Source organism: Heptranchias perlo, chromosome 40, assembly GCF_035084215.1.
Source record: "Heptranchias perlo isolate sHepPer1 chromosome 40, sHepPer1.hap1, whole genome shotgun sequence".
In the NCBI taxonomy this organism is placed as follows: Eukaryota; Metazoa; Chordata; class Chondrichthyes; order Hexanchiformes; family Hexanchidae; genus Heptranchias; species Heptranchias perlo.
The window spans coordinates 12,187,286-12,211,686 of record NC_090364.1 but is presented as its reverse complement, the minus strand read 5'-3'; the positions used below and the strand labels follow the sequence as shown (position 1 = coordinate 12,211,686).

The 24,401-nt window shown below is 44.8% G+C and overlaps 1 protein-coding gene across 5 annotated transcripts in view; it reads left to right on the top strand.

Annotated features, from left to right (window-relative positions):
* Window positions 1–24,401, top strand: part of LOC137305692 (suppressor of cytokine signaling 1-like) — a 68,128-nt gene that overhangs the window by 7,239 nt on the left and 36,488 nt on the right. The window contains exon 2 of one of the 5 annotated variants that reach the window (XR_010958737.1): window positions 2,267–2,440. The exons of 3 other annotated variants lie outside the window; for them this stretch is intronic. The gene's annotated coding sequence lies outside the window, so the exon portion shown is untranslated. Of the gene's footprint in view, window positions 1–2,266; window positions 2,441–23,589; window positions 23,699–24,401 lie in introns of those variants that run through there. One more of the 5 variants, XM_067974603.1, reaches the window with a different exon arrangement.

Genomic DNA, 24,401 nt, shown 5'->3' with positions numbered 1-24,401 from the left:
AGGTGCTATATAATTGCAAGTTGTTATTGTTGGGTCGAATGGCCTGTTTCTGTGCTGTAAATTCTATGTAATTTTATATAATGTTAAGAGCTCACTCTGAGGCACACATTAGTCCTACAGAATGAGACAGGAAAAAGAGTTTCCTTTCACCCAGTCCCCTCTAATTGCACACACAGCAGTTTTCAAGGTTTTAATACAGTTGCATCAATGTATTACAGTTTGTGATACACCTGTATCGGTGAATTACAGTTTGTAATACACCTGTATCAGTGAATTATAGTTTGTAATACACCTGTATCGGTGAATTACAGTTTGTGATGCACTTGTATCGATGAATTACGGTTTGTAATACACCTGTATCAGTGAATTATAGTTTGTAGACATCTGTATCGGTGAACTACAGTTTGTGATACACCTGTATTGGTGAATTACGGTTTGTAATACACCTGTATCGGTGTATTATTTGACTCAATTGGCTGTTGCTTGGACCAGAGAGGAGAAGGACCCGCAATGATGGAGGCCTTTATTTAGGTTGAGGCAGGAAGCTCACTCTATTAAGCATTTAGGCGCTATCAAACTGTGGGCACAAGTGATGAGTAAATGTTTTGTCAGTAGGACTATCAGTCGAGGAGAAGCATCGTAGTGTTAAAGATTGACCTGGTGATGTTGATACCAAAGTTGTCGATCTTCAGAATGTGAGGAAGCTGGTTTTTACCCTTTTGTTTTAAAAAGAATCTTGCTCCCCTCCCACCTCCAAAACAGATAGTGGCAGCAGTATGCTTAAAGAACAAAGGCTAGTGAAAGCTATTTAACTTTAGAAATTGAGAGGGAGAAATAGTTAGAATAAAGCAATATTTGAGAGAAGAGGAACATTCAATTTAAGATTGAAGAGGGAATGAGAAGGACAAAAAGAGACAACAGATAAAGTGATTATTTTTTATATTTTCTTAAAATTGTTTTACTTTAGTTTTTGTAATTATGATAAATTTATTCCTGATGTACAAGTGGATTTTTTGAACGATTTCTCACAGCAAGTGAGCTGAAAACAGACAAAATTTGTCAGGGTTTTTATGCTGTTTTTTGGATAATAATATCAGTAATAAAACAAACTTGAAATGAATACTATAATTGTATAAATTAAATATGCAATTATAACCGAGATTAACTGAGATTAAAATCTTTAATTGCAAGTTTAATGAAATGTTTATTTTTAAAAATAGCTTGACAGCCCTAATTTTCACAACTTGATTTCCTTGAAGTAAATACCTAAAGGAATGTTTCTGTAAATGAGGCAGAAATGTATTTATTTAATGTACTCCCTTGCCATTTCACCCCTGAGGCGGTAAGTCAAGTTACGTTCTGGAGCCTCCTTTTGAGTTTTCCACGTCTGGGCCTCGGCACTGAGTTGATGTCAGCTATTTGACTGTGGGAGGGGGAACGACGCAGCTGATCCTCTCTTCTCCAAATAAATAAATCCAATAAGGAATTCGGGAGAAACTTCTTTACCCAGAGAGTGCTTAGAATGTGGAAGTTGCTACCACATGGAATAGTTGCAGTGAATAGCATAGATGCATTTAAGAGGAAGTTAGATAAACATATGAGGGAGAAAGGAATAGAAGGATATGCTGATAGGGTTAGATGAAGTAGGGAGGGAGGAGGCTCGTGTGGAGTATAAATACCGGTCGTTGGGCCGAATGGCCTGTATCTGTGCTGTAAATTCTATGAATGTAATATGTCTGTACATAGGCAGTTTCACTGGATAGCAATCAGGAGTAAGGACCCCATGGGTGGGTTATGATTTCCTTCCAGATATCTAAAGACACAGATATCTGTCAAGTCCCTCCCTTTGACTGCCTCACATGTGATTAGTTACCTCAGCAACAGCCAGAGGTCAAACCTGGGACCTTCTGGTTCAGATGACTCAATGTTGCACATGCCGTAAGTTCACCATTGGTGCATTACATATAGAATTCACCAAAATCCCTCCAAATCGTTCCCTCTCCGCACTCACTGCATTCACTCACAATGGCAATAGTTTTTTAGCTTATAGGTGGAAAAGTTTTTTTCTTGGTATATTTGAGCCCAGTTTACATGACTTCTTTGTGAGTGTAGAAAGACAAGTAGAAGTGAAAATATCTAAAGCTAAAAGAGAGCCAACTTTTGACCTGCAGCCAGAAATTTACGAGTGTCTACAACCGGCCATCTAACCTCAGTTTATAAGCAGCTAACATTGTCTGTTTTTCTTCTATTTAAACCACTACGCCAGAGGGAATATTTCAGCAATGGCCTTAAAGGGACAGATCCATCTTAGCAGCTACACATCACAACTCTGCTCCAGACCCAGACTACCTTGAGCAAGGCTACAGGTGATCTGCCTTTCGTCCGGCAGTATCTATAACATTTCAAAGTGTCAAAAATATTAAAAGAAAAGAGAAAGAAAGCCAGTCATTTCTTGCTGTTTTTTTCTGCACTGGGTAACCTTGCCTCACTGGATTTACACACAGCTGCCCAATCTACAAAAACTTCTCTCCCCAATTACCCCTCCCCAATTACCTACCAATAAGATGTGCCTATTCAGACCAGTTCTCCTCAGGGAGGACTGGAGCACTGACCTTAAAGGGACAGACAACGTTAAATACAGATCAATCTTACCAGCTGAACATCCAAACAGTGCTCCAGACCCAGGCTATATGTGAGCAACACCACAGTGGATTAGCTCATGTATTTAATTCAAGGAGTAAGCCGCGTTTCTGTAACAGACACAGGGCTGCCATTTTACAGCATCTAATTGAGTCAGTCATAATACACTCCAGTAACCTGCCAAAAAACAGCAGTGAAGCTGCCAAAAATACACCAGCGAACCCGCCGAACGCACGCCGGCGAACCCGCCAAAAGCACACCAGCGGACCCGCCAAAAGCACACCAGCGGACCCGCCAAAAGCACACCAGCGGACCCGCCAAAAGTACGCCGGCAAACCCGTCAAAAGCACACCAGCGGACCCGCCAAAAGCACGCCGGCAGACCCGCCAAAAGCACACCAGCGGACCCGCCAAAAGTACGCCGGCAAACCCGTCAAAAGCACACCAGCGGACCCGCCAAAAGCACGCCGGCAGACCCGCCAAAAGCACACCAGCGGACCCGCCAAAAGCACGCCGGCAGACCCGCCAAAAGCACACCAGCGGACCCGCCAAAAGCACGCCGGCAGACCCGCCAAAAGCACACCAGCGGACCCGCCAAAAGCACGCCAGCGGACCCGCCAAAAGTACGCCGGCAAACCCGTCAAAATATACTAAGCTTTAGTTTGTCAATTTTAAACTAGTACGACACTTACACAATATATTTCTAAGAAAATTAAGTTCACTCCTGTTTATGAGAAAACCTTTTTTTTTTGGCCAAGAGAAGAAGTTGATGAGAACAATTCCCGATAGTAGCAGGAATTCCCGTTGTTGCTAAATCAAGTGGAATCAATCTAAGGGAACAAGCTGTTTTTAAACGAGATGTTTTCATGCGGAAAATACTGTTAACGATAGCTCTACTCTGCCCTCTCCCTCCTGGACCTTCGCCCCTCCTCCCTTGAAGGTGCTGATTTATACAATGATTTGTTCCCCTCCCTCCCTCCCTGTTCAGAGGTGTTTGAGCCTCGTCTCAGTGCCTCCCCATTCCACATAGCTCTGATTGAGAGCTAAATGGAGCAGGACTTGAACTTATGTCCATGGATGGTCAGTGCCTCTCAGCGTCCACCCACTAATGCTCAGCATTCACCCCAGCTAAGGTTCGTTTTTTTTTTGTTGGGCTAGCCTCATACCCCAAACTTTGAGGTGGGGGAAAGGAACGAACTGTCTCCAATTGTGTAAAAGTAATCTCCCTCGTCCAGCTCAGCCCCTATAGGGTAGAAATTCGTCTTGGGCAATAGTGCATCGGCCACCCGTTCTCCGCCCTCCCCAAAATTCAGTTCCAATGACCTCAATATCAGGATGGGGAGGGGGGGGCAACAGTATAACAGACGGCCCGATGCGATATCGCCCACTCAGCGCGAGACAATTTTCTACCCCTATATTTGCCTTTATGTCTTGTCAAAACATAGGATCACAGAATCAGACAGCACAGAAGGAGGCCATTCGGCCCATCATGCCTGTGCTGGCTCTCTGAAAGAGCTATCCAATTAGTCCCGCTCCCCTGCTCTTTCCCCACAGCCATGCAAATTTTTTCCCTTCAAGTATTTATCCAATTCCCTTTTGAAAGTTATTATTGAATCTGCTTCCACCACCCTTTCAGGCAGCGCATTCCAGATCATAACAACTCGCTGCGTAAATAAACGTCTCCTCATCTCTCCCCTCTGGCTCTTTTGCAAATATCTTAAATCTGTGTTCCTCTGGTTACTGATCCTCCTGCCAATGGAAACAGTTTCTCCTTATTTACTGTATCAAAACATCTCATAGTGTTTCAAACAATGAATAACTTTGTTTGAAAAAAATTGCAGTGACCATTCTTATGTATGATATGGAGATGCCGGTGATGGACTGGGGTGGACAAATGTAAGGAATCTTACAACACCAGGTTATAGTCCAACAATTTTATTTTAAAATCACAAGCTTTCGGAGATTATCACCTGACGAAGGGATTTTAAAATAAAATTGTTGGACTATAACCTGGTGTTGTAAGATTCCTTACATTCTTATGTAGGCAACACAGCAGCCCATAAACAGTAATGAAGTGGATGATGTGTTACTATGGTGTTGGTTGAGGGAGAAGTATTGTCCAGGGCACTGGGACGACTCCCTGCTCTCCAACCAGTGCCCTGGGACCTTTATCATTAACAGGAACAGGCAGATTTGGACTGTAGCTTCATCCAAAGGGTGGCACCTCTGCCAATGCAGCCTGAGTACTGCACTCAAACGCCAGCCTAGAGTACGGCCAGGAATTTGCTCGGACCAAAGCCATAACTTCGCCGGGAGTGCAGTGGGAAATTTACGATTGCCAATGGGGGTTTCCGCTGCACTCCCGGCGAAGTTACGGTGACAGATACTGGAGCGCCTCGGTGGAAAATCTCTCGGTAATATGTGCCCAAGTCCTGCAGTGGGATTGGAACCCACAGCCACAGTCTTCTAACTTTGAGGTGAGAGCCAGGCTCGTGGCAGGGCCCTTCAGTTGTTAATGAAAACGAGGCAGTTTGGAAACACTGTCGCACTTATGTCGCACTGTCTTATTAGAGACACTGGGTTTGTTGGGTTAGAGTCTGTCACTGAGTTCATACTATATTTAGGGGGCCGGGAAAACCATTGTAGAGGACGGTGGGTGGAGGGTTAAAGTACTGGTTATGGAGGGGGGCACATCAGAAGCTTAAGCATCAAGGTGTTAGAGCCAAGTCCTTTATCTCTGGGAACATGGGTTAAACGTGAAATGGGGGGGGGGGGGGGAGGAGAGGGAAAGGGAAGGAGTGAAGATTGATTCTGGATGGTCATGTTGTGTTTGATTGTTGTCCTTGTAACTCTGAGCTCCAGATTGAGAGGTGGCTCTCTGACCTTTGATGTCTGCGGCTCCATTCGCCAACGAAAGCCACAACCTCTTCGTGCGTGGCTAGCTTTGTTTTTCTGCCCCTGTAGTTCAAACAGTAATACACCACAAACAGTGTCATACGTGGAATGAAGTACATCTAAAGACAGCGGAAATTTGACCCCAGATTGTTGGTAATTGTGCAAAACATAAAGTCCCAAATTAAAGGATACGTCCACGAGAGCCCGGATTTGGTGCCAAGTTATGGGGGCTTCAAAGGGGTAAGAAGGATTGTCTCTGTAAAACAGCATCAGGCTGACTCAGACTAAATATGAATGGGTGTGAGGCCACAGCACAAAACTGTAACCATGTGAGCCTAACAGCAGTGGCTCCAACCAAAATTACCCCCACAAAAAAAAAACTTGCAGCTTCAATTAATTCTAAGAATAGGCCGAACTCTGAAGCTGCCTTCTGGTCTTGAGTCCCTGGAATTCAGACGTGCACTGTTGCAGTTTGCAGAACATCGATTTTGTGCGTGACTTCTGCCAGAGAAGGGTTGGAGAGTGAACTAGGTGTCTCTTAAAGGGTAGAGCTGCAATGTGAATGAGGCAGGAGAGCGGAGAGCCACTTTGAGATGGAGTTTGGCTGCTCCTTTGGAGGCTGCACAGCGAGGACAGTGCTGCCATTTCCTAGCTGTGGGGACAGAGTTTCACAGGGCTCTGTATGAACCCATCCTGGGCATTGGCGACAGTCGGACACCCAGAAAGTCAAGCTGCAGTTGTGACCTTCAAAGTGCTGCGGATGTGTATTTGCCTTTCTGTTGGTGCTGGTGTTGTGGAATCCACTCAGTAGTGTGAGTGGGACTCACACCGCAGCCCTAACTCGCTCACTCCTACTTGAATAGGTAACTTCACCAGCTACTTGGAGAGACAATGAACTGTTTAAAAAAAAAAGTGTCACGGTGGGATGTGTTTGACGCATAGCCCCAAAACGGTGCTGGAGTAGATCTTCCGACTGGCCCTGTTCCGGTGTGAACGCTTAATTGCCAGTTTGTCTCATCTCTCAGTCAGAGGGTTGTGGGTTCAAACCCCACTGCAGCTCCTGAGCACCTGTTCTAAGCTGACACTTAAGTGCCATACTGAGGGAGTGCTGCATTCAGGTGGAACGTTAAACCGTCTGCTTATTCAGTTGAATGTAAAAGGTCCCAAGCTGCAATTTGAAGAAGAGCAAGGAGTTCTCCTGGTGTCCTGGCCATCATTTATCCCAGTAAAACAGATTAACTGGAAATGATCTCATTGCTGCTTGTGGGATCTTGCTGTGCATAAATTGGCTGCAATGCTTACCTTCATTACCACAAACTCTGCAGTTCAAAAGTACTTAATTGGCTGTAAAATGCTTTGGGATATTCTGAGGATGTGAAAGTTGCTATATAAATGAAAGTTCTTCTGTGACGCACTGATACAAAGTCCCTCTGTGCTTCTTTAACACTGATGTTAGTTTGTCTGTTTTAAAAAGATTAAAGTCTGCATTTAAAAAAGCGCACAGACTGACTCAGTACGAGTGTTAGGTGTTCGGATGGGAGCTCTGCCTCGCAGGTGACATGTCTCACAATCTTTCTAACCTGGCAGCCGCCCCTGGTGAAAAAACACAACTCGGTCAAGACTAAAGCATCACCCCTGTGTCCCTTAGGTACAAGGACAGAAGTTCCCAGTGTTGCCTTTCTTATCAAAAGACACTGTGTCGTCTTTGTTCTGTGTACCTCATTTCCCACATTCTGTGTCTGTGTTACGGAGAGAGTGGCGTAACTCTTGGCTGAGAGGAGAGATTGGGAGATTACCTGGTTAATGAAAAGTCAATCAGTAACCATTCACCAGTGGATTTACTGGAACTATCGGTGAGATAGCAATGGCGCAAGCACAGAAGATTTTTCCCACACTCGCTCGTGTGGCCTCAGCAAATCTGCTTTCTTGCAGGCTCCTCCGGAAGTCCTTCAAGCCCTGGCATATTTCCTTTCAGGAAGGCTGAGTCTGGCTCTGTACCAGTCCCACAACAGATGCTATTTCTACTACCAAATGGAGTTTGCAACAAAGTTTACACAGGGCCTCATTTGGTGTGTTTTTTAAAATAGAACCGAAGCCCATCGCAGAACCCCCCCCTGTTGTTGATCGCTTGGCTCTCTGGTCTGTGCTGGAGAGCAGCAAACTCAGCACAAGACTTGGGAATGGACCTGGGACCTGTCTGGTTTGTGCGGCTCATTGTTCTGGACTGTGAGGGTCAACAGGCTATTTGATCCTTGTCGGGGGCGAGTGGCAGGGGGGAGATGGGGAAACACAGCCGACCCCCCTCCTCATTTTGCCTGAAGTCAGCACACACACTGACTTCCCAGCGATGGTCACTGGATAGTGATTATGAACAGGGGGCCGTCCAAAATGATACCGGGGCTTAAAGGGTTAAATTATGAGGACAGATTGCGTAAACTTGGCTTGTATTCCCTTGAGTTTAGAAGTTTGAGGGGTGATCTGATCGAGGTGCTTAAAATGTTAAAAGGATTCGATAAGGTAGATACAGGGAAGCTATTTCCTCTGGTGGGGAACCCAGAACAAGGGGGCATAATTTTCAGATTAGAGCTAGGCTGTTCAGAAGTGAAATCAGGAAGCACATTTTCACACAAAGGGCGGTAGAAATCTGGAACTCGTTCCCCCAAAAGGCTGTGGATGCTGGGCCAGTTGGAGCTTTCAAGACTCAGATCGATTTTTAATCGGTAAGGGTATCAAAGGACATGGCTCGAAGGCAGGTAAATGGAGTTGAGGCACAGATCAATCATGATCTAATTGAATGGTGGAGCAGGCTCAAGGGGCTGAATGGCCTGCTCCTGTTCCTATGTTCACAGCCTAGGGGCACTCAGGCTATTGCAGTGTCTCTACTGCCACTCTGAATGAGAGGAGCCATCTTAGTACAGACGTAGGATGAAAGTTTCCTGCTCACAATACCACACCGACTACTGTATATACTCCCTGGTCCCCTGGAGAGCACACATTCTTCATTCCTCATTCACAAATGCTGTCAGGCAGAATGACCTCAGGATAGAGGTGAAGATTTAGTGCCAGGCTCAATGAAGATAATAAAAGCACCATATTTTCCCAATGTAGCACTTACCCATACAGACCAGCAGGACCTGGATTCAGTTCCCAGTGTGTGTTGGGGCAGCAGTTACGGTCCTACATTTCTGCTCAGCACCCGTGGATTCAGAAAGGGAAAATTGACTCCAGGCTCCTGCTCCTGATTGCCACTCAGGGATCCCTGTTGGAAAGTTTGCATATGTGGATGTTGGGTGAAGAGAAGATTGGATGTCTCGTGCCAAAGGCAATGTAGCTATATCTCAGCACCTTCGAGAGGCAGGGGAGTCAACTAGGAAAACGTGCGTGTGCAAGACAGAGTTTTGTGTTTGTGTGTGTGTGTGCAAGTGTGGTTGTGCATGTGCGTGCAAGAAAGTGGTAGTGTGTGGGCATGTGAGTGCAAGCATGGTGTGTGTGCATGTGCGTACAAGAGTAGTTGTGTGTGCACGTGCGTGCAAGAGTGTAGTGTGTGCACGTGCGTGCAAGAGTGTAGTTGTGTGTGCACGTGCGTGCAAGAGTGTAGTTGTGTGTGCACGTGCGTGCAAGAGTGGTATGTGCACGTGCGTGCAAGAGTGGTGTGTGTCCACGTGCATGCAAGAGTGGTTTTGTGTCTGCACGTGCAAGAGTGGTGTGTGTGCTCGTGCGTGCAAGAGTGTGGTTGTGCATGTGCACGTGTGTGCAAGAGTGGTTTTGTGTGTGCAAGAGAGTGTTGTGAGTGTATGTTAGTGCTAATGTGTGGTTACATGCTAATGACACCTGCTCTGTGCGAACCTGTATTAAGATCTCTATCATAAGTAAGAAAGGTTACAGGAGAGGAAAACCGTACAATGAGTGTGGTGCTAACTGCGAGGTGAAGTTTCACGCGCCCACGAATCAAAATGCAACTCTTCGTAATGGGTGAATAACCAGAGTTTTCCTCTCCCCTCCTCCTGCAGGCCTTGACTCCTTCCCGGGGTTACGGTTCCACAGGAGACGATTGCCCTCTTGCTCCGAATGGCTATTACCCATCATTACACGACGAGTGTTGGGGGAAGCTATTCAACCTCGATTGGGGGGGGGCCCTGTTCTGTCATCCAATGTCCCCCCCACCACCCCACAAGCGCTTCCAGTCTGGAGCTGGAACCTCACCAAACCACTGCCTGAATGAGGTCAGCTAACTCAGAGTAGGCCGAGGATCAAGCCTGGGACTTTCCTGATCTGGTAATCAGTTTTCAGCAAGAGTCACATCAGTGATTGCCCAGAATTCGGAGTTAAGAGGAGGTGTGTTGCCTTTACTTAAATGCTCTCACGGTTGTTATCTGCACACATAATTGTGTCCTGCACCCACACCTTATGGTGTTTTTCTTTCCTTCCAGTCTTTGCCGCTTGCTGAAGGCACTGACTTGTCCAGGGATATTGATCCACCTGGTCTGCTGTATCTCACCCAAACAGCCCCTCTACATGTGTGAACCTGGAGAGTGAGGCTGCCTGAACTCACCCAATGTCCATACATGAGTACTTTCCAGCAGGAATTATTGGATTGAATGGGTATAGTGGTGTAATGGTTATGTTACTGGGCTAATAATCCAGGGACTGTGAGTTCAAATCCCACCACAGTAGTTTGAGAATTTGAATTCAGTTTTAAAAAATTTGGAATTAAAAAGCTGGTATCAGTAACAGTGACCATGAAGCTGTCGGATTGTCGTAAAAACCTAACTAGTGCACTGATGTCCTTCAGAGAAGTAAACCTGCCGTCCTTATCCAGCCTGGTCCTGTATGTGACTCCAGCCCCACACCAATGTGGTTGACTCTTAACTGCCGTCTGAAGTGGCCCAGCAAGCCACTCAGTTGTAACGCCACCTTCTTGGGGCAACAAGGGATGGGCAATAAATGCCAGCCTTGCCAGTGACGCCCATGTCCTAAGAATTAATTTTAAAAATAACGCAGGATGGTCAAGTGTAGAACAGGGCAATGAGCAATGACTGAGAGATACTGGTAAACATACAGGTCTTTATAACATCAGGGATCACGGGGCAAGTCAGTAGAATGCTCTTCCCCTTTAAACATCTACAGGAATATCTTCTAGCAGAAGTGTTGAGGAGATTTTGTTTCCCATGCATTATGTTTCATATTAATTCTGTTTCTCCCGATGGGGAGCCCTTCCATCCTCCACCAGAGTTTGTGATTATACTTTGTAAATTATGATGGAGATGTGAATCTTAGGATGAGGTGATTTTGTTAGGTTGTCAAAGCGCAAGGGAGAGGGGAGCAGTTTCCAGGGGTGTGAGTAATTAATACATTGTGTGGAGCTTTTCAAGTTGGTGTCATTTGATAAGTTAGTGAAATGACCTCAATGTATTCTACAGTAGGTGACCGTGTGTAGCTTGTAAATTATGATTTGTAAAACATGTTGCTCAATGACTGGGCATGGTCTGAACCATAATGCCACCCTTTCACCTCTGGAGTCTGGGTTCATTTCCAGCCTAGAATAATGCGTTGAGAGTCCCTTCGGTCTGGCTGCTGTGAGGGTTCTTTGTAAAATGAGTGCCAATGCAGTTTTCAATTGATGCATAAAACAGCCTGAACCCAGCTTCATTCAGAAAACACAAGAATAATTGGCGTGCTGGGAATTTGGGGAATTGTCAAGTGGTGCTCCTCTGAGGAATGCTGTTGGTTCAGTGTAGTGAAGCCATACCACAGCTCTAATATAATATTCTGCATCTCACTGCCTGACCCAGGGCTATTCAGTACTGGGATAACCAAAGAGGAGAATGTTCAATTCTGACATCCCTTGACAATTTTTTTCCCTCTTGCTGGGGTGCAGTTACATGGACACCTGTTCCTCCAGCACACTGCCCAAAAGAACCATTCTCCGTGTCTGAGCCTAAATAGTGAGTGCCAATAAGCTATTTGACTGTGGAAGAAATGAAGGCCGAATGCAGTCTGTCTTTAGCTGACATCATATACATGTACTTTCCAGCAGGGGTCACTGGATAGTGATCGGTGGGTAGGAACCCTGGCAGATATAATCCCCCCCCCCCCCCACTAGCCGGGCCAAGGGTACTGAGGCCAACTGTAGCGTCCTGGCTGAGATCAGAAGTCTCGGCACAGGCCGGTCTGTGAGCCTTGATGAGTTTACTCCCAGGTCATCAGCGAAGTGTCATTTGTCACCAAAGCATGGTGATGGGTGGGGGCGGGGCGGGGGAGGGCTAATCATGGTCTGAGAATAGTAAAAGCCAGATTTGTGAATGACTCAGATCTGATAATCCTCCACGGGGCTTTACAGCTCGGCATTTGTGTTTTTGACTCAATGTTGCGTTTTCAATAGGAAGGAGTCATTGAATATTTTTTTTTTAAATCACAAAATGATGCCAAGTTTGGTCAGAATTTCTTGTGAACTGTGTTCTTGCTGGTGAGATTTCCTCCTAAGAGCAGCCTGCTGCCCACTTGCAGTCCTGTGAGGTGTTTGTTCTGAAGGGACTCAAAGCACCTCACAGTCTCTCTCTTCATGGCCATAACCTCTCATCCCTGCCAATATCCTAGTGAATCTACACTGCACCTTTTCCACTGCTTTTAAATCATTCCTATAGTGGGGTTCCCAAAACCGCATACAATAACCGAACTTCAGCCTAACCAAGGTTTTTGTACAAGATCAACATTACAATCTTGCTTTTGTATTCTTTGCCTCTAGATACAAAGCCAAGAATTCCATTGGCCTTTTTTGTGGTCTTATCTCTTTGCCTTGCCACTTTTAATGGTCTGCGTATCCACACACCAAGGTCCCCCTGCTCCTCTACTCCATTTTCAATCTTAACCATTTAATTATCTGTTCTTGTCAGTTTGATTTTTACACTGTAACGTAATCTGCTTTTATTGCAAAGCCTCTACATGTACTTAACCTTTTCCAAAGCAAGGTGTGTTCACCTCTGCAGATGCAGGTGGGAGGGTACAGAACATCTTCGGAGCAGCCTGACCTGCCTGGTATCTTTCTATTATCTTCCTCCTCCTCCTCTTCACCCTCCAAAAAGCCGAGGTGGGGCATTCCCATTGGGAATTGCATTGGTGGCACTAATGGAGCTGTCGGGGGGGGGGGGGGAGAGAGAAGGAAACATCGAGGCAATACCACAAAAATTCCTGAAACTCTTAGTGGGAGCAGAAAAAACAACAAAACAATTAAGGAAATCAGTGCAGAAATAGCCTTAAGTGAAGTTCTTCCTGCAGCTGCTTCCCTCGCAACTTTGGGATGCCCATTCTGTATGGGTATCATTACCATCTGGCCGGGAACTGGCGTGAGACATGCAATGGTGTTATTCCCATATCATCTGAATATGGGAACATTGAAACAGGAGGAAGCCATTCAGCCCCTCGGGCTTGCTCCACCATTCACTTAGATCATGGCTGAGCAGTACCTCACCTCCATTTACCTGCCTTCAATCCAAATCCCTTGATACCTAATAAAAAATCTATCGCTCTCAGTCTTGATAGCTTCAATTGACCCCCAGCATCCATAGCCTTTTGAGGGAAGAGAGTTCCAGATTTCCACTACCCTTTGTGTGGAGAGATATTTCCTGATTCCACTCCTGAGTGGCCTGGCTCTAATTTTAAGATTGTGCCCCCCATATTCTGGATTTCCCCACCAGATGGAATAGCTTCTCTGTATCTATTCTATCAAATCCCTTTATCATTTTAAATACCTTCATTAGATCACTCCTCAATCTTCTAAACTCAAGGGAATATTTTAATGAAGGATCTGCCTGTTTCAGCTGGGAGTTTCAGGCGGGCAGAAACAGGGCAGAGCTGCCTCATTTTCAGTCTCTAGCGGTCCCAGGCTCCATTCCTGGTCTGTGCTGGGTTAGCTGACCTGAGGGGGCAGTTGACCTCTGCATCCATTGGCTAGGGAGGAGAAATATCAGCCAGAGTTCCCACTTGTATATTTCCATCCTGTGCCCCTGTGGGAAGCAAGGATAATATGGATATAGGGTGAGAATAGCTTTGCACCAGGCTGTGTTTCACCCCACAGTCAGCAGTAGGAAATCAGAGGTTTGGTCTGTTTATAATAGACAACTAGATGAGATCCTAACATTTGTTCACTGTCATCTGAGTGCTGTATCAAGGATTCACCACTCACATCATCTTTCATTGGCTCTTTGGGTGGGCTGTACAATTCACGGTAGCTGCCTGCCAGGCCCCTCCATGAAGATTAGTCACTTGGATGGATCGCCGTGAAGAATGGTCACTTGGATGGATCTCCATGAAGATTGGTCACTTGGATGGATCGCCATGAAGAATGGTCATTTGGATGGATCTCGGTGAAGAATGGTCATTTGGATGGATCTCGGTGAAGAATGGTCACTTGGATGGATCTTGGTGAAGAATGGTCACTTGGATGGATCTCGGTGAAGAATGGTCACTTGGATGGATCTCGGTGAAGAATGGTCACTTGGATGGATCTCCATAAATGGTCACTTGGATGGATCTCGGTGAAGAATGGTCACTTGGATGGATCTCCATGAAGATTGGTCACTTGCATGGATCGCCGTGAAGATTGGTCACTTGGATGGATCTCCGTGAAGATTGGTCACTTGGATGGATTTCGGTGAAGAATGGTCACTTGGATAAGAGTAGCTGGCACCCAAAAGAGCAGAAGAAAAGTCAAGGTTGAGAAAAGCCACTTGGCCCATCGCATCTTGGTCTATAATACCCTAGCTCTCCCATCTTAGCATCTAACTGCATTTTGAATGTCCCTAATGTTTTTGTTTCTATGAAGCTGCCTGGTAGATTATTCCAAATATGTCTCACTCTTTGAGTAAAGAAATTCTTCCTAATATGTGTTTTAAATTGACTTTTCACCAAGTTTACATCCTCTGGTTCTACTTTCTGGGCTTTGTCTAAAGTAATATTCTGGGTTTACCTTATGAACATCATTTTATTATTTCATACACTCCAGTGAGGTCTCCCTGAACCACCTTCTTTCTAGCGTGTAGAACTTGATCTCTAATCTTTCCTCATCACAGGTCCCCTTCACACTTGTGATAGTCTTGTTTCTCTTTTGTGTGTTTTTCTAATACCTGTACATCTTTTTTGGTGACACGGCCACTAGACTTGTACTTACTGCTCCAAGTGTGGCCTGACTCGTGCATTCTAAAGTCCTAGCATTACCTCTATAAACTTGTACTCCATCATTCTGGCTATGAATCCTAACATTTGACTACCTTTTTTAATTGTTTCACCACATTGTCCCGATTTTGAATGCGACTAGTGTACTATTATTCTGGGGTCTCTTTTTTAAGTCTACTTCAATCCCATTCATGGTGCTGTTATGATGCACACTTCTCGTGACCTGTGTCCAGTACTTTGATCTCAATCTTGTATTACACCTCGTGCAGATGTTCTCCATTTCCCTTATATTTTACCAATTTCTTAGCCAGTTTCTGGAACTGTTCCCCAGCATCAGCCCATGAAGAGAATGGGGAGAAATAAAAGTGATCAAATACTCTGTGGAGCTCCAACGCTCCAGTGCTGACGGGTTGTGCAAGTGTCACCTGTGGAATGCGTTTGGCCAAGGCTGAATAAGGTCATTTGTAAAGTTTGGTTGATAACCTGGAATGTTTAACTTGATTCGATCAGGGAGAATTGTCATTGAACTTTCATCTTCTGGAATTTCCACTTGTTATTCATCCCCCCCAGGAGGTCAAATAAATCAGATAAAGTCCACCATGGTGCAAATCATACATGGTCTGTTAAAGGGAGCACGTTCAATGGGTCAATGACCTATCCTTCTGTGTTTCTTTGTTATAGAAAGTTGCTTACACTCTCGTGAGGGTCGCACGTGATCATTTCCATAGTAAAATAGTTTGTCCATTTTATTTCAATCAGTATAAAGCTGGACAGCTTCAGACAGAAGTTATTAGGATAGAAAACAAGAGAATGTCTCAGTAACTATGCAGATATTCAGTATCATTACTTCAGAAAATAACAGGCACAGGACATATTTTGCAAAGGTAACAAGTACTTAGGGGGTGGCCATTTGGCCCATCCTTCCACTGTAACCTACAGCAATGCCCCCATCACAGTAGCTAACTGCCTCTTGAATAATCCAGAGTTTTTGCCTCCATTACCCTAACTAGAAGAACATTGAACTTGGAGCAAATACAGCAAGGAGCGTGTACATGCGAGAGGGCTCAACACAGCCAAGGGTATAAGAAGGGAGGGCTGTGTACAATGGGGATATTTCCAGATAGATTCTGTGTCTAGTTTGATTTCTCTGCACTGGGTCCGTTCCTGTTGAGTGTGGTGGGGTGTTGCTCTGCGATTTCAATGAAGTAGAAAGGGTGTGAAATTTTCACACAATGTCCCATTGAATTGTGAAATATGCCCAGCAGTACAATTATACATTTGTCCTTTCATAGAATCGTAGAAAATTTACGGCATAGAAGGAGGCCATTCGGCCCATGGTGTCTGCGCCGGCCAAAAATGAGCCACCCGGCCTAATCACACTTTCCAGCACTTGGTCCGTAGCCTTGTAGGTCACTACAAGTGCACATCCAGGTACTTTTTAAATGAGTTGAGGGTTTCTGCCTCTACCACCCTTTTAGGCAGTGAGTTCCAGACCCCCACCACCCTCTGGGTGAAAACATTTTTCCTCAACTTGCCTCTAATCCTTCTACCAATCACTATAAATCTATGCCCCCTGGTTATTGACCTCCCTGCTAAGGGAAATGGGTCCTTCCTATCCACTCTATCTAGGCCCCTCATAATTTTGTACACCTCAATTTAAATCTCCCCTCAGCCTCCTCTGTTCCAAAGAGAACAACTCCAGCCTATCCAATCTTTCTTCATAGCTAAAATTCTCCAGTTCTAGCAACATCCTCGTAAATCTGCTCTGTACCCTCTCTAGTGCAATTACATCCTTCCTGTAATGTGGTGACCAGAACTGTGTGCAGTACTCAAGCTGTGGCCTAACCAGTGTTTTATACAGTTCAAGCATAACCTCCCTGCTCTTATATTCTATGCCTCAGCTAATAAAGGAAAGTATCCCGTATGCCTTCTTAATCACCTTATCTACCTGTCCTGCTACCTTCAGGGATCCGTGGACATGCACTCCAAGGTCCCTTTGTTCCTTTACACCTCTCAGTATCCTTCCATTTATTGTGTACTCCCTTGCCTTGTTTGCCCTCCCCAAATGCATTACCTCACACTTCCTGGATTGAATTCCATTTGCCACTTTTCTGTCCACCTGACCAGCCCATTGATATCTTCCTGCAGTCTACAGCTTTCCTCCTCACTATCAACCACACGGCCAATTTTTGTACCATCTGCAAACTTCTTAATCATGCCCCATATATTTAAGTCCAAATCATTAATATATATCACAAAAAGCAAGGGACCCGGTACTGAGCCCTGCAGAACCCCACTGGAAACAGCCTTCCAGTCACAAAAACACCCGTCGACCTTTACCCTTTGTTTCCTGCCACTGAGCCAATTTTGGATCCAACTTGCCATCTCCCTTGGATCCCATGGGCTTGTACTTTTTTGACCAGTCTGCCATGTGCTGTTGGGGAGGGTTTAAACTAAAGTGGCAGGGGGTTGGGAACCTGAGCAGGGAGAGAGAGGAAAGCGTAACAGGAAGGGACAGAAGGTATGGAGTAATAGGTAAAGTGTTAAAAAAGGAAAAAGCAGGAACTAAGCGTCACAAAACAGATTTGAAAGTTCTTTATCTGAATGCACGTAGCATTCGTAATAAAATGGACGAGTTAACGGCACAAATAACTACGTATGGGTATGATCTTGTGGCCATTACAGAAACATGGCTGCAGGGTGACAACGACTGGGAATTAAATATGCCAGGGTATTTAACAATCAGGAAGGACAGGCAGGAAGGAAGGGGAGGTGGGGTGGCTATGTTAATAAAGGAAGGAATCACTGTAATACAGAGAAATGATATTGGGACAAAGCATCAAGATAATGAAACAGTTTGGGTGGAGATAAGGAATAATAAGGGAAAAAAAACATTAGTGGGCGTAGTATATAGGCCTCCTAATAGTTGCAACTCTGCTGGAAGAAGTATTAATCAGGAGATAGTCGGGGCATGTAATAAGGGAACAGCCATAATTATGGGGGATTTTAATTATCATATTAACTGGACAAATCAAATTGGGCAGAGCAGCCTTGAGGACGAGTTCATTGAGTGCATCAGGGATGGATTTCTTGAGCAGTATGTAACTGATCCTACAAGGGGGCAGGCAACCTTGGACCTGGTCCTGTGTAATGAGTCAGGATTAATTAATAATGTCCTAGTTAAGGATCCCCTTGGAACGAGCGACCACAACATGGTTGAATTCCATATCCAATTAGAGGGTGAGAAGGTTGATTCTCAAACAAGCGTACTGAGCTTGAATAAAGGAGACTATGATGGTATGAGAGCGGAATTGATTAAAGTGGACTGGGAAAATAGATTAAAGGGTAAGACGGTACATGAGCAGTGGTGTTCATTTAGGGAGTTATTTTACAACTTTCAAAATAAATATATTCCACTGAGGAAAAAAGGGTGTAAAAGAAAAGACAGCCACCCGTGGCTAAGTAAAGAAATCAAGGATAGTATCCGACTAAAAACAAGGACATATAAGGTAGCCAAACTTAGTGGGAGGATAGAAGATTGGGAATTCTTCAAAAGACAGCAAAAAGTAACTAAAGGATTGATTAAGAAAGGGAAGTTAGATTATGAAAAGAAATTAGCAAAAAATATAAAAACAGATAGCAAGAGTTTCTATAGTTATATAAAAAGAAAAAGGGTGGCTAAGGCAAACATAGGTCCCTTAGAGGATGAGACTGGGAAATTAATGGTGGGAAACATGGAGATGGCAAAAATGCTGAACAAATATTTTGTTTCAGTCTTTACAGTAGAGGACACTAAGAATATCCCAACACTGGACAAACAGGGGACTCTCGGGGGGGAGGAGCTAAATACGATTAAAATCACTCAGGAGATGGTACTCAGTAAAATAATGGGACTCAAGGCGGATAAATCCCCTGGACCTGATGGCTTCCATCCTAGGGTCTTGAGGGAAGTGGCAGTAGGGATTGTGGATGCTTTGGTGATAGTTTTCCAAAATTCCCTGGACTCAGGAGAGGTCCCGGCAGATTGGAAAACTGCTAATGTAACACCGTTATTTAAAAAGGGTAGTAGGCAGAAGGCTGGAAATTATAGGCCAGTTAGCTTAACATCTGTGGTGGGTAAAATTTTGGAGTCTATTATTAAGGAGACAGTAACGGAACATTTAGATAAGCATAATTTAATAGGACAAAGTCAGCATGGCTTCATGAAGGGGAAGTCATGTCTGACAAATTTGCTTGAGTTCTTCGAGGATATAACGTATAGGGTGGATAAAGGGGAACCAGTGGACGTAGTGTATTTAGACTTCCAGAAGGCATTCGACAAGGTGCCACATGAAAGATTATTACTTAAGATAAAAAATCACGGGATTGGGGGTAATATTCTGGCATGGGTGGAGGATTGGTTATCAAACAGGAAGCAGAGAGTTGGGATAAATGGTTCATTTTCGGACTGGCAACCAGTAACCAGTGGTGTTCCACAGGGGTCGGTGCTGGGTCCCCAACTCTTTACAATCTATATTAACGATTTGGAGGAGGGGACCGAGTGCAACATATCAAAATTTGCAGATGATACAAAGATGGGAGGGAAAGTAGAGAGTGAGGAGGACATAAAAAACCTGCAAGGGGATATAGACAGGCTGGGTGAGTGGGCGGAGATTTGGCAGATGCAATATAATATTGGAAAATGTGAGGTTATGCACTTTGGCAGGAAAAATCAGAGAGCAAGTTATTTTCTTAATGGCGAGAGACTGGAAAGTACTGCAGTACAAAGGGATCTGGGGGTCCTAGTGCAAGAAAATCAAAAAGTTGGTATGCAGGTGCAGCAGGTGATCAAGAAAGCCAACGGAATGTTGGCTTTTATTGCTAGGGGGATAGAATATAAAAACAGGGAGGTATTGCTGCAGTTATATAAGGTATTGGTGAGACCGCACCTGGAATACTGCATACAGTTTTGGTCTCCATACTTAAGAAAAGACATACTTGCTCTCGAGGCAGTACAAAGAAGGTTCACTCGGTTAATCCCGGGGATGAAGGGGCGCACATATGAGGAGAGGTTGAGCAGATTGGGACTCTACTCATTGGAGTTCAGAAGAATGAGAGGCGATCTTATTGAAACATATAAGATTGTGAGGGGTCTTGATCGGGTGGATGCAGTAAGGATGTTCCCAAAGATGGGTGAAACTAGAACTAGGGGGCATAATCTTAGAATAAGGGGCTGCTCTTTCAAAACTGAGATGAGGAGAAACTTCTTCACTCAGAGGGTGGTAGGTCTGTGGAATATGCTGCCCCAGGAAGCTGTGGAAGCTACATCATTAGATAAATTTAAAACAGAAATAGACAGTTTCCTCGAAGTAAAGGGAATTAGGGGTTATGGGGAGCGGGCAGGAAATTGGACATGAAGCTGAGTTCGGATCGGTCAATGCCCTGTGGGTGGCGGAGAGGGCCCAGGGGCTATGTGGCCGGGTCCTGCTCCGACTTCTTGTGTTCTTTAGATTTGTGGTTGGGATCAGATCAGCCATGATCTTATTAAATGGCGGAGCAGGCTCGAGGGGCCGATTGGCCTACTCCTGCTCCAATTTCTTATGTTCTTATGTTCTTATGTGGGATCTTGTCAAAAGCCTTGCTAAAATCCATGTAGACTACATCAAATGCATTACCCTCATTGACCCTCCTTGTTGCCGTTTCAAAAAATTCAATCAAGTTAGTCAGACACGACCTTCCCTTAACAAATCCATGCTGACTGTCCTTGATTACTCTGTGCCTTTCTAAGTGATGGTTTATCCTGTCCCTCAGAATTAATTCCAATAATTTGCCCACCACCGAGGTTAGACTGACTGGCCTGTATTTACTCGGTCTATCCCTATCTCCCCTTTTAAACAACGGGACAACATTAGCAGTCCTCCAATCCTGCGGCACTATGCCTTTATCCAGTGAGGACTGGAAAATGTGAGTAAGCATTTTGAGCCAAATAACAGTCGGGTGAAGTACAGGCCCTCTTACTGGTGATGGCAGTGCGGGGAACAATTTGAGGGGATGAATTAAAAATACCACTCAAGGCGTTTAAACTTAATTGCAATGTTTCCAGTCGTTTATTGGTATAAAGATGCCAAATAATCCTAGTGGAGGATATTGGAGTTGTGTGAGAACAGGGAGGAGTGAGTGTATGTGTGCAAAAAGAAAGAAGAAGAAAGACACCTTTCATGACCTCAGGACGTCCCAAAGCACTTTACAGTCAATGAGTACTTTTGAAGTGTAGTCACTATTGTAATGTAGGGAAATGTGGCAGCCAATTTGCGCACAGCAAGGTCCCATAAACAGCAATGAAATAATGACCAGATAATCTGTTTTAGCAATGTTGGTTGAAGGATAAATATTGGCCAGGACACCAGGGAGCACTCCCCTGCTCTTCTTCAAAATAGTGCCATGGGATCTTTTATGTCCACCTGAAGGAGAAAAAGGCTTCGGTGTAACATGTCAACAGAAAAGGCACAAGCCAGTGTGTGATGGATCCACTTGCCCAGATGGGTACAGCTCCAACAATGCTCAAGAAGGTTGACACCATCCAGGACAAAGCAGTTTTATTGATCGGCACCCCATCCACCAGCTTAAACATCCACTCCCTCCACCATCGGTGTAATGTGGCTGCAGCGTGTATTATCTACAGGATGCACTGCAGCAATCTGCCAAGACATCTTCGACAGCATCTCCCAAACTTGCAACCTCCACCACCTAGAACGGTAAGAGCAGCAGATGCATGGGAACCACCATCACCTCCAAGTTCCCTTCCAAGTCACAAACCATCCTTGGACACATATCGCCGTTCCTTCACCGTCACTGGATCAGAGTCCTGGAACTCCCTGCCTAACAGCACTGTGGGAGACCCTTCACCACACGCATTGCAGCGGTTCAAGAAGGCGGCTCATCACCACCTTCTCGAGGGCAACTAGATGGGCGTTGCTGGCAAAGCCAGCATTTATTGCCTATGTCCTGAGAATGAATTAAAGGGAAAAGTCAGTTGAACCCACATTAAACACTTTATCCACTATCCCTTGGAAAAACTTTCCTGTCAATCTCAGTCTTGTTAGTTAATTTTTCCCTCTTGTTTCTGTGATACATACCGTGTAGTACAGTTTGTAGCTACACTGTATGTAATATACACAAAGCCGCTATTCACTGTCCTCTATAGCCTTGAAACTGCTGCAGCTGATATTAGCCGAGGACTGCACAATGGTTTTGTTTAGCCACTGTCTTGACAGAGCTATTGACCTGCTTATTCCGCATGAGTTAACATCTCCAGTCAGATAAGAAAGTCATGAGAACAGTTTCAGCCGGTTGTTGGGAAGAGCAGCTTCGTGGTAAGTTTGATTGACCACATCGAGCGTTTCCTGCTGATGTCGTTGGTAATTTCAAGCCTCGTGTATCAGGTTAGCTGCTGTTTCAGGAAAGTTACCGAGGCCTCTGTAAACTTAGGAGGCAGCAGTGTTTGGGTATTGGTGCTGTTTTAGAGTGCTGTGCGTGCTGTACTGATGTGTTGTGTTAGTCCGTGAACCGTTTTAACTGAAGTGGGGGGAGTTTAATTTGAGTCTTTATGCATTGTATAATATTCACTTCCATGAGGGAGCAGTGTTCGAAGAGATCATGGGTCAAAGATCGAGTTCCAAAACCGTAGCCCCAAGTCTCCAATCCACGCTCCCTCCGAGTGTCGCTCCCCACCAGGAGCGCGGATTAGACGTATTTACCCTTAAATCCTTTTGCACGAGGCCAGTACGATGCCAGATACAGTATTTTGTTTTTTATGTTGCTAGAATACATGGTGGCTGTTCTGTCACCCACGCTGGACCTGTTGGCAGTTATTGTGTGACTACCTGTCCTTTCCAGTCGGGATAGTGCGAATGGGAATAACAGTAAGGAAGCTAATATTGGACGATCAGGGCAGACTGACGCAGGCTTTGTGAGAAGGAGGGGAGGAACTTGGTGGTATAGAGGGTTAGAATGAACCATCGTTCGGTATTAATTGATCATAAATTGGGATTCTTATGATGATACAGAGTAGCATGTATGGCAAATGGAAATGTTACACTGATACAGTAGGAAGCACTCTTGTGAGTGGAATTAAGATATATTTTTGTGGAAGAGGAGAGGGAGACAACCTGTACTGTATCTGACCTGGAAGGATTTGATGGGGCAGTGCAGTGGGAGCGTAACTCTGCATCCATCCCATAATATACCTGATTGGGGCTGGTTGATGTCGTAACAGGCGAAAACAAAAAAAGAGAAAATGTTCCATTCGAAAACATTAAGATCCCTCATCTTCATGAGCACAAAAATTCGTCCTCTGCTTACAAAAAGTAAACCACCGGAGCAGCCTGTAATGTGCCCACCTACTAACACATGGTCTAACATGCCGCATTTGTGCGCTACTGCATTTTCTTCCTTTGTACAATCAGTACAGCTGTGGTCTAATGCTATTCTAGGACCCGTGAGCATGTGACTCGGATGCCATTCAGTAAAACGCTTCCCACAGTCAAGTAATAAGCAAGCTGGAGTGGTGCCAGGCTGCAGTGAGACGCGCTCAATGCCACTGTGGGCTGCCCGTGTTCGAGGGAGAGCAGTATGTACACTCAGACTGCGCCCGCACTGCAAACAGCAAGCTGGGTCAGGCTTGTACAGTGCTGGTGTCGGGGGTGGCGTTCTCTGTTTGTGTGTGCGTGTGTGTGTGTCATTCACACTTGCAGCCTGACTAAACCCTGAGATGGTGACTAATGTCTGATATTTAAATAGCAAAGTTGATAAAACAGAAAACTGAACTCCGCCGCAGTGTTTAAATTTAAACGGCAACTTGATGCGCGTGGCAGACTTAGCCTGAGAGAAAGGTCATGCATGTGTGTGAGGTTTGGGGCTGTCCGTAACATAGGCAGGCACCAGGAGACGTTTACAGCAGTCAAGAGGCAGATGTGCGCCAGCCGAAGGACAGTGGGAAATAAAAGAATACGAATGTAAGCAGATGTGAAAACCCTTAACCTGTCCAGCTCATTCTGTCATCTACATCCGATTTCAGGACCTGGTCTAATAGGTCTCTACCCCGGTTGAATTAATCCACTTTCTTTTTGACGCTTCACCTGAGATAGTATATACTGCCGGGCTCTGTTCTGTAAGTCAACGACTACATGTCACAAAGTTTTAGCTTACAATCCTGGCCTCTGCTTTTTCTGCCTTAGTTTTGCTTAGAATACCTCTCTTCCTCCGTGTTATCCACTCTGCTCAATGGGACTATTATATCTAATTCTTTTCTTGTAAACCTGAGCGTTAAGTATTTTGGGAATGTACAGAATACGCGTGCATGGTGCAGTACATTTTTAGCCAATTTATCTTACTGGAATTTATATTTACATGAAGCCATATAACTTCACAATGTAACGTATATGCAGTACAGTCTGGCACTGCAAGCAGCACACTTTATGATGTGAAGTCGACTTGTTTCCTGCAGCTTGTACAAGGTGGTGTCAACTGTAGTGTTGCTGGATTGAAGATATTATCAGAAAAAAAACTTGCAAAGAATCCTTTTTGTTTTTCTGCCCATGATTGACTTTTTTTTAATGTGTTAAATAAGACGGCATTTACATAACACCTTATTATGTTGAAACATCACAGAGTGCTTCATTCGATGAATTTGTTTTGTAACGAAGTGTTGTTACGAAC